Raw genomic sequence first — 10,087 nt, 5'->3', positions numbered from 1 at the left:
CTTCACCTATGTTCATAAAGCCCTTATAATTTCAATATTAAAAAGCATCCCAGGTGGTTCCAGGTGGTGCAGTGATAAAGAATTTGCCTGCCAATGCAGGAGATGCAAGAGATGCAGGTTCGATCCCTGGGTTGGGAAGATCCCCTGGGGGAGGAAATGGAAACCCACTCCAGTATTTTCGCCTGGGAAATCTCATGGACAGAGGAGCCTGGCAGGCTGTAGTCCATGGAGCCACAAAGAGTTGGGCACGACAGTGACTCAGCATACACATAAAGATAAAAGAAAATAAATACCCCCTCATGCCCTCCTCTCCCCCTCACTTTCGCAAGACCAAAATCCACACACTGTAGTTTTCCCAAATTTGCCTAGAGCTCAGAAGTATCCTAGCCAATTTCCATCCTCAGCCAAACCTAGGTTTCTGGGACTCTCTGTCCATACCTGGATCAGAGCCTGGGGGTATGGCCTAGCCTGTGACACAAGAGGTTGGGCCCCAACCCAGTGCCAACATCCTGTCCCCGTAACTCTTAAAGGGGCCATGACAGCACCTGGATGCCTCTCTTTAAAGTGTGTGCCTGTGTGCACACTCAGTGTGTGTTTGTGTGTATGTGTGTGTGTACCTGTGCTCGCCTGCATTGAGACCAGCAGCCTTTACAGTAACTGGTGGCTTGGAAGGCATCACAAGCCTTCTTCCTTTCTTGCTCTCAACCACAGAGCCTCAGAGCCCAGCATCCTACTGTCACCAGGCAAGCCAGGCACGCAGATCTGTGGAGGAGGGGTAAGGGAAGGACCCCCACTGCTGCCACTCAGTCCTGTGCTGGGGTGAAGCCTGTGATCTTCATCCAGTAGCAGGTTGGGTGGAGGTGGAGGGCTCCCAGGAGGAGGTTCCCATGGCAGGAAAATCTTAAAACAATGAAATAAAATTCACATTTTTAGGCTCGGATAAGAAAAATATAAACATAAAAATTTTTCTCTGCTCATTTGGGTTCCTGTCTCCCTGGTGGTCTAGTGGCTAGGATTACCCCGGTGCTTTCACCACCGCAGCCAGGGTTCGATTCTCAGTCAGGGAAAACTTTGTTTCTAGGGGCTTCCCTTGTGGCTCAGCTGGTAAAGAATCCGCCTGCAATGCGGGAGACCTGGGTTTGATCCCTGGGTTGGGAAGATCCCCTGGAGAAGGGAAAGGTTACCCACTCCAGTATTCTGGCCTGGAGAATCCCATGGATTGTATAGTCCATGGGGTCGCAAAGAGTCGGTCATGACTGAGTGACCTGCGCTTTGCACTGCACTCCCCTCTAACGTGCATTGTGCATCTGTATTAGCCAGCCCACCCCAACAGCAGAAACACCTGCTCAGCCACAAAGATAACTTTTTATTCCTCTGGTCCCAGCCATGTAACTAGAAGATAACACTGCTTCCTTATTACATGATTAATGTCCCTAGCTATTTTCTGCCTGTTTTACAAGATTTTTGTTTCTTGCATTAACAAATGTGTTATTGACCTTGTGATTAAAAAATAATGGTGCCTAGACTATTTGACAGAGAAGGCAATGGCAACCCACTCCAGTACTCTTGCCTGGAAAATCCCATGGACGGAGGAGCCTGGTAGGCTGCAGTCCATGGGGTCGCTAAGAGTCGGACACAACTGAGCGACTTCACTTTCACTTTTCCCTTTCTTGCACTGGAGAAGGAAATGGCAATCCACTCAAGTATTCTTGCCTGGAGAATCCCAGGGACGGCGGAGCCTGGTGGGCTGCCGTCTATGGGGTTGCATAGAGTCGGACACGATTGAAGCGACTTAGCAGCAGCAGCAGCAGACTACTTGAAACAATTGACCTGATGTATAGTTCTATAAGATCCCTGACTGTAATAGTGTGACAATAGATATGGGAAGAAGCAGAAAGTGGAAACTATTTTCTGGAACCTGATAGACTAGAAAGATAGGTGGTCCAGATGCTTTTGTTCACTAAAGAGGACTAGATGAGTAACAGCACTTGAGTGTTTATCAAAGAAATCCTTCGATGACCTGGGAATGCGCATTCTTAGCACCCTGGGACAGACTGGTCCAAAATGTCTCCCAAACTTTGGTTGAAATTAAGACAGAAGTGGAGGGGACTGTAATAAAGAATGTTGCCCACCACCCAGTTCTACAAGCACGAAGCCATTAGCCACTGTGGTCGCTGACTTACAATCCACCCTGAAAAGAATTGAGAGCCAAAATCAGGATGAAGCATTTTGTGCTCTGGGAAAACTGGGAGAACCAGCCCTCAGATAGATATTTCAAGAGGAATTTTCAATAACACATTTTTGCATCTTCCCGTATTTAGTTCAGTTCAGTTCAGGTCAGTTCAGTCGCTCAGTCGTGTCTGACTCTTTGCGACCCCATGGACTGCAGCAGGCCAGGCCTCCCTGTCCATCACCAACTCCCGGAGTTTACTCAGACTCATGTCCATTGAGTCGGTGATGCCATCCAACCATCTCATCCCATATTCAGAAAAGCGCTAAAACCATTAAACAGGATGGCTGTTGTCCTGGAAGAGCAGTAACCTGTAACAAGGTGTGTGCTTGGCTGCATGTCTCCCTTCCTCTAAGTCACGTACCTGCTGCTCCCCACGTGCCCTTCTCAACAGTTCTCAGAGCTTCCTGAGAGACTATTTCAGCAGCTTTACTCCTCAGGTTACTTTGAATAAAATTTCCTTTTCTTTCTAACTTGACTATTGATTAATTTTTTTCATTGACAAAAGCAAGTATGCATTGACCTCCACAAGTTTGGGTGGAAGAATCTCATATTGTACTATTTTCCTGAATAACATAGAACACAACCCTGGGAGCTCACTTCCCAGGAAAATGGTGATGCGCCTGTGCTTTAGTTCAAAAATTGCCCAGGGTTGGCTCACCTGAGGGGCTCACTGTCCAAACCTGGTTCATGAGGGTGGCTACCCATCCCTCCTGTTGGGGGGTTATGGGTCATTTGTCACAAATCCAAGACAAGGTCCAGTCCCCTCACTGTGGATCTCAAAAGAGAGTATAAAGGTCCTCTGCTTAGTCCAACTCTCTTATCATAGAGGAGGAGCAGCTGGACCCCAGGGAGGGGCAAGAAATGTCCAAAGTCACTCTGTGTGTGGCAGAGTCAGAGTCAGGACCCAGATGTCCTGTCCTCAGGCCGGCTATCTGTCCACGGCCCCACACTGCTTGTGACAAGTGTGGCAGCAGCATCCTCCAGGCTGGGATTCTGCCCCATCCACCCTCTTTCTGCACAAACCTGCTCTGTACCCCTGAGGAGGGCACTCACTGCTGCTGAGTCAGCTTCCTCATCTGCTAGGTGGGGGAGGGGTGCAGAGACCCCTGGTCCCTCCCAGCCCCCCCTGTTCCTGGGGCCCCGGGACTTGCCATTCTTGGAGACTCAGACGTGGAGATGGAAGCCGGCTCCCTCCCCTCTGTCCCTTCTCTGCTTTTTCTCTCTTGGCTGCTGGGTCCTGTTTATTGGTCACATTCTTCCTGATCACACAGACCCTCCTTCCCCATGACCTCTGCTTGGTGGGGAACATGTTTCTCTTTTATAACCTGAGTTTCTTCAGTCACTTCCTAGTGGTCCAACTCTCCAGTGATTCTTGTCAAAAACAAACTGCTTCCAGGCGCCTCCACAGTCTGAGGTCTCCCAGACTCCCTTGTTCCTTCACATTCTTGACTATTCACTTCTTCAGTGTCCAAATCAGCAGTCCAAGTGGTCTTGCCCTGTTTGGGGAGCTTTGTTCCTTTAGGGAATGCAAAGTCCTTTCTGCAGTGTGTACAAAGGGGCTGACCATAAGCAGGGGAAGATGAAACAGAAGCCCAGAGTGAAGAGAGAGGCAGACCCAGAGTACACCATGGTTCCACAGTCTCATGTGGGTCTGATTCCAAAGGAGAAAGCCTGGAGGGGGGGTGGTACTGAGAGATGCCCTCACAGACCTGTCTCCAAAGGCAGAGGGAAGGGAGGCACCTTGGCTCCAGGGATCTGGGCGGGGAGAGCTGTGGTCCCCAAGTCCACTTGCTGTGACCAGGACTCCCCCATGCCTTTCAGCACACACAGTAGATGGAGAAGCCCCCCGGTGCCCAAGCCTCAGGCCCCTTCCCTTGCTCCCTGCCTGGCCTGGGCTCCCTGTCTCCCAGGGCAGCGGCCAGAGGCTCCCTCCTCGGCCGGCCAGAGCCTCCTCCAGGCAGAGTGACTCCAGCTGGGCTCTCCCACCGACCCCCCACCAGACTGTGTCCTGAGCCACATCCAGAACAGAGCCCGGGGCACAGATGTTTCCATTCCCTGGCTCTGGACCAGCTTCTTGGAAAAATCACAGAGTCGACCTTCCTCAATCCTCCTATGAGCAGAGAGAAGTGGGCCATTCCCTCTTGAGCTCTCAGGGACCTGGCTATCTGCCTTGGGGGCCAATGCAGATGGCCAATCCATGTGGCCCTTGTCTGTGTGTCTGGCTCCTGTCTAAAGGTTCCTGTAGGGAGGCCAGTGAGCTGAGGAGAATCCCGTGAAGGTCCAGTCAGCACCTCTCTAAGTCTCCACACTCTCTGGCATTTTTTGGCTGGCTTGTCAACAGGAAGTCTGGACAAGAAAAGGGTACTGAACCCAGACCAACACCCACAGGAGGCAGGAAATGATTCTTGGACCCAAGAGAAGGGGGTCAGCATTCAGTAAATCTCAGCATTTTCTGAGGTTCTATTACCTGCTGAGTTTTGCAGGGTGACAGATGTTTATTCAAATCCAGGCTCTGTCAGGGAATAAGTGTATGACCTTGAGTAAAATGATCTAATGTGCTCTCTGAGCCTCAGTTACATCATCTGTTAAATGGAGATGACAATAATAACATCCCTGAAGATAAAATGAAATAGAGGTAATAAGTCACTTTGTCAGATTGTTGCTGCTGAAGGCTATTATCTCCATTTTCTGGATGAGCAAACTGAGGTTTGGAGTGACATTGACTGGGCACAGGACTATCTTGTGCCAGGCTGAGCTCTAGTCTCAGTTTAGGGTTAGGGGATGTGTAAACATGTCAGAGGAAAGGCCCTGAGATGACAAAGAGGAACTGGAAGGCAATCTCAGTGCCTGGAGGGAGGGAGGCAATAAGGCAGGAAAAGCAGAAAGGAGTCTGAACTTGCAGGGCTTTGGAAGTGACGTTTTAGAGTCTGTGTTCCATCCTAAGGGAACAAAGAGAGGCCTTCAAAATATCCTAGTTTGACTTTATTTCAAATTCATCTTTGAGAGAAAGGATGGAAATAGAGGAAGCAACTAGAGCAGGTGAGGGGATGGATGGATCTGAACCAGGTGGCTCTAGAGATGAAGAAGAGTGGGTAGATTCGAAGTATTTTGTGAAGAGCATCCAGGAAGGCAGTGCCATTGACTGAGATGGGGACGATGCGGAAGAGCACAAATTCTGTGGTTCTTATCCTGATGCCCCAGGCAGGGGGAGCCTGGAGACTTCAGCCTCCCTCCCCCCAGTCTCTGGAAGGAGGAGGAATTCTAGTGCAGGAGCAGGGGTTGGGGGACTGTGGGGTGGGGGGAGAGAGGGGGAGAGCCTCAGCGCCCCCACAGCGTGAGGAAGAAAGGAAGTCTGAAGTAGTCCCTCTCTTTAAGACCCAACAGGATACTCAGTTTGCCCAGAGTGTGTTCCCTGGGGGGGGGGGGGGGGAGATTTTCACTATTTTCACTGAGACAGTTCCCTGCAGGAGGTCTGAGTGCTGTAGGACAGCCCTGCGTGCTTGTCTGCTCAGTCATTTCCAACTCTTTCCAGCCCCGTGGACTGTAGCCCACCTGTGGACTGTAGCCTGTCCATGGGATTTTCCAGGCAAGAATAATGGAGTGGGTTGCCATTCCCTTCTCCAGGGGATCTTCCTGACCCAAGGATCAAACCCGGGTCTCCTGCATTGTCAGGTGATTCTTTATCAGCTGAACCACTGGGGAAGCCCTACTAGGATAGCCTTTTGGACAGCTTAATCTTACACTCCATTTTCCATCTTATACCTGCTAAACTGGAAAAATGCCATTCCTCAATATCGAGCTCTTCCACAAAAAATGGTTCATTAGTATTTTTTTCAACCCACCATCCAACATGGGCTGACGCACAGGCGTGGGTGATGATTGTGTTCATAGCGGAGGAGCGGCACCTTGTCCCAGACAGAGCCCAGCACTCATCTCTCAGTATTTGGCTTCTTGAGAGATGAGCAGCCAAGCCTGCATTTGAAAGCTAAAGGGCCTCCGAAAGCTAAAGGGCCTCCAGAAGCTAAAAAGGCAAAGAGGGACCCTCCCCTGGGCATCAGAGACAGCACTGCCCTGCTGACACTTTGATTTCAGAGTTATGATCCCCAGAACTGTGAGAGAACACATTTCTGTTGTTTTAAGCCACCAGGCTTGTCATAATTTGCTGCAGTGGCCCTAGGAAGCCAAGATGAAATTTTAGAAATAAAAAGTGTACTCTATGTCATATTTTTAATAAAATTTCCAGAAAGGCTTCCTGACCTCCTGCTCCAGAGCATGATGGTCACATGCATCCAGGACCCCTTGTGTGCCCTAGTGTCTGAGACTCACAAGGGAGGGTCCACAGATCTAGAGAAGGGGGGTCAGTCCAAACACTCCCAGGAGCCAGGAGGGAAGGAAATAAGTAAAGGGGATGGAGAGGACTAGGGCCCCTGGAGAGGACCAGCTGCTCCTGTCTGGGGTGGTGGAAAAGCAAGATGCTGTGTGATGATATGGTCCTGTGTTTATAAAACAGGAAAAAAAGATACAAATACTCACTACAAGCATATGTACATGTATGTACACACACGTCTACATATGACATCAGAGCATGTGAAATGTGTTGAAGGCTGTACACGAAGTTGAGGACATGGATGCTCCCTGGATAGAGGAGTGGACACTCCTGTGTGGAAGCAGGAAGCCTGGCCATACCAAGGAGGGGAAACCGGGCACATGTGAGACACTCATAGTCTTGCTTTATGTCAATTATACATGAGAATAAGAAAATATAGAAAATTACACAAAGATGAAAATGGAAAATAACATAAAGGACATAACAGCTGCTCAGCTCCATTCACTGGCCCCCCATCCTGAGGGAACACAGCCCAGTGACACCAGATCTCCTGAGACTTCAAAAGGAGCTGCTGCTGCTGCTGCTGCTAAGTCGCTTCAGTCGTGTCCGACTCTGTGCGACCCCATAGACGGCAGCCCAACAGGCTCCCCCATCCCCGGGACTCTCCAGGCAAGAACACTGGAGTGGGTTGCCATTTCCTTCCCCAATGCATGAAAGTGAAAAGTGAAAGTCAAGTCGCTCAGTCATGTCTGACTCTTAGCGACCCCATGGACTGCAGCCTACCAGGCTCCTCTGTCCATGGGATTTTCCAGGCAAGAGTACTGGAGTGGGGTGCCATTGCCTTCTCCGTCAGAAGGAGCTAGGAATCTGGATTTTCATATGAAATTAAAACACTGCAGCCACCAACACTTAAGGAAGAAATAATACTGATTCTACACCATCTCTTCCTGAAAACACTGTAACAAAACACCAAACACATCCCTGGACCACCTGTAGTATAAACTGGTTTGCAGCCCCTGATCTGCAACAAATCAAGCTTGCATGTGCTGATGTCCAGAGTGAGGCCGGGGCCTTCTGGGTCCTCTGTGAGGAGGAGGGGGACAGGTAGTGGGCATGGATTGAGTGTGCCATGTTCCAGGCCCTCTGATGAGTGCTTCACAGGCTTTTATTCATTAACTGACACAAAGTAGGGATTAATTCCATTGCAAAGATGGGGAGACTGAGGCTCTGTTGAGTAACTTCCCCAGTATCTTCCACCTCTAAAGTATCTCCTCCAGGCCCCACCCCTCCCTGTAAATGAGTGTCCATCTCAGCTCCTTCTCCTTCCTTTGTCCAGGCCATGACCTTCCCGGCTCACTGTCTTCCAGTCCACATGCCTGGCTGCTGGGCAGGCAGGACTCAGCCACATCTAAGCTGTGATCTGATGGGGGCACCCTGTCCATGCTCACAGATTACAGTGGAGGATGGGTTGCTGGGGAAAGTGAAAGAAAGTGAAAGTGAAGTCGCTCAGTCCTGTTTGACCCTTTACCACCTCATGGACTGTAGCCCACCAGGCTCCTCCGTCCATGGGATTTTCCAGGCAAGAGTACTGGAGTGGGTTGCCATTTCCTCCTCCAGGAGAGCTTCCCAACCCAGAGATCGAACCCAGGTCTCCCACATTGTAGGCAGACGCTTTACTGGAGGAGGGGCTGCTGGGAGACTCAGGCAGACCTATTTTTCAAGTGGGGGAAACTAAGGCCCAGAGAGGTCACAGGCCTTACCCAGGGTCACCCAGCTGGAATCCCCATACCTCTCCTTCTCCAACCCTCCCTTTGTAGCATTAAAAGGATCCAAAGATCTCTTGTAGTCCTAGGTGGAATTGTAGATGAGTTCTTGGAATTAGGTGGGGATCAAACTGGGGGGTAAGCAGCATGACACCCCAGCCTCCCTCACCCCAGTGCCCCGCCCCCACCCCGGCAGTGCCCACTGGGAGGCCCTCAGGCTCCAGGGCTCCACTGGCAATTGGGGCTCAAGGAGCTTTGGGAGTCTAGGGAGGTTCTCAGGTTTGCTCTGTGTTTCTCTTTCCAGCCTCAGCTTGTCCCAGGGTTTATTATCAGCAAAAGAGACAAGGCCCCTGATGGCAGGGAGCTGGCTGGGGCTAAGGGTGCTGGCCCTTCAGCCCTGGGGGCCTCTCAGCAAATAGTCCCTTGGAAACAGGGCAGCAGTCCCTGAGGAGGGGGCAGGCTGGGGAGGGGCCTCACTCCCCCCACGCACTGGACCCTGCAGGAGCCCCTGTGTGAGCAGGACTGCAGCCCTGGCTGGCAGGACAGTCTTGGGCAAGTGACCTGGGCAATTCCATGGTCTCCATGGTCCCTGCCACTCTGGCCACGTGTCCCTGTCACAGCCCTGAAACCCCTTTAGGCTCCTGTTTTCCTGAGTCAGTTCCAGTCCAGGCCCCTCCTCCATGGGGAAGGTTGGTTCCATGCCTGCATCCCTTCTGGGTCAGAAGGCACCTATTGGGCTGCCTCAGGGCCACAGGGACCCTGGAATCTTCCCCAGTCATCTCCACTCTGTTCCTCCACCCCCACCCCAGTCCCAGGTGCATCCTCAGAGCTGTCCCCTCCCAGGGGTTCAGCAGGTGGTGCTTCCTCTTTCAGCTTCTGCCCTTGAAAGGGGGCCAATCATCCATCCATCCCCACCCTCTCCCTGGGATGCCCTGAAAGACTATACATCAGCATCAGACACAGCATCCTTGTTCATTTCTAATCCCTTCTTCGTAGCTTGGAAGCTGCTAACCAGTCTCCCAGGCCAGGAGAATCCTCACAGGTAGGACTACTCCTAAATCTTTCCAGACTCCCATCTGGATGGCAGCTTTGGAGCTTAAGAGCCAAACATCATGTTAATTTATTCTGTGTCCCCACCATGACGCCTCACCTTGAGTCATGTTAGGTTGAAGTCTCCCTTCCCCAGTGGGAAAGAGTCTCATGTGAAGGCAAAATTGGGAGAGGGGATTCAGAACAGTCCCTACTTCCCATGTCATCTTGTCCCCACGGCCTTGCTCTCACCCCATGGCTCCTCCTTGTTCACTTCTGAAGCTACCCTCCTCCAGGTGGGGCTGTGTCCCTTCAGATGGCAGCTCCTTCTAGTGATGCTGTAGGGAGGACAGGTCCGAGGCATGTGTGTCTCCAGGTTGCTGTGGAAGGAGGCTGTGGGCCTGAAGGTGTGTCCTGGGTCTCAGAGCCCCGAGCTTTGGTTCTGGGCTCCCACCCACGGGCCCTGATGACATGTGGGCTGTAGAGCAAAGTGCTCAAACCATGGCTTTGGTGTTTTTATCTGGGTTCTCACTCCTAACCTTTGACCTTGGGGAAGGCACCTGAGTCCCTCAGCTAACCTTCATCAATAAATGGGATTAGCAGTAGAATCCACAATCCTTTATCTTTATCTTTGGGCTCAGGTATGCTCTAGAGCTCATAATTTTTCAGCTTCAGACAGATGACCAGATAGTTCTCTATAGAACATAGCATCACTGCGGAGTCTGAAAGCACCTT

The sequence above is a fragment of the Giraffa tippelskirchi genome, chromosome 12, assembly GCF_054371585.1.
Source record: "Giraffa tippelskirchi isolate mGirTip1 chromosome 12, T2T-mGirTip1v1.2.pri, whole genome shotgun sequence".
NCBI lineage: Eukaryota > Metazoa > Chordata > Mammalia > Artiodactyla > Giraffidae > Giraffa > Giraffa tippelskirchi.
The sequence above is the reverse complement of the archived record's forward strand: the minus strand, read 5'-3'. Positions refer to the sequence as shown.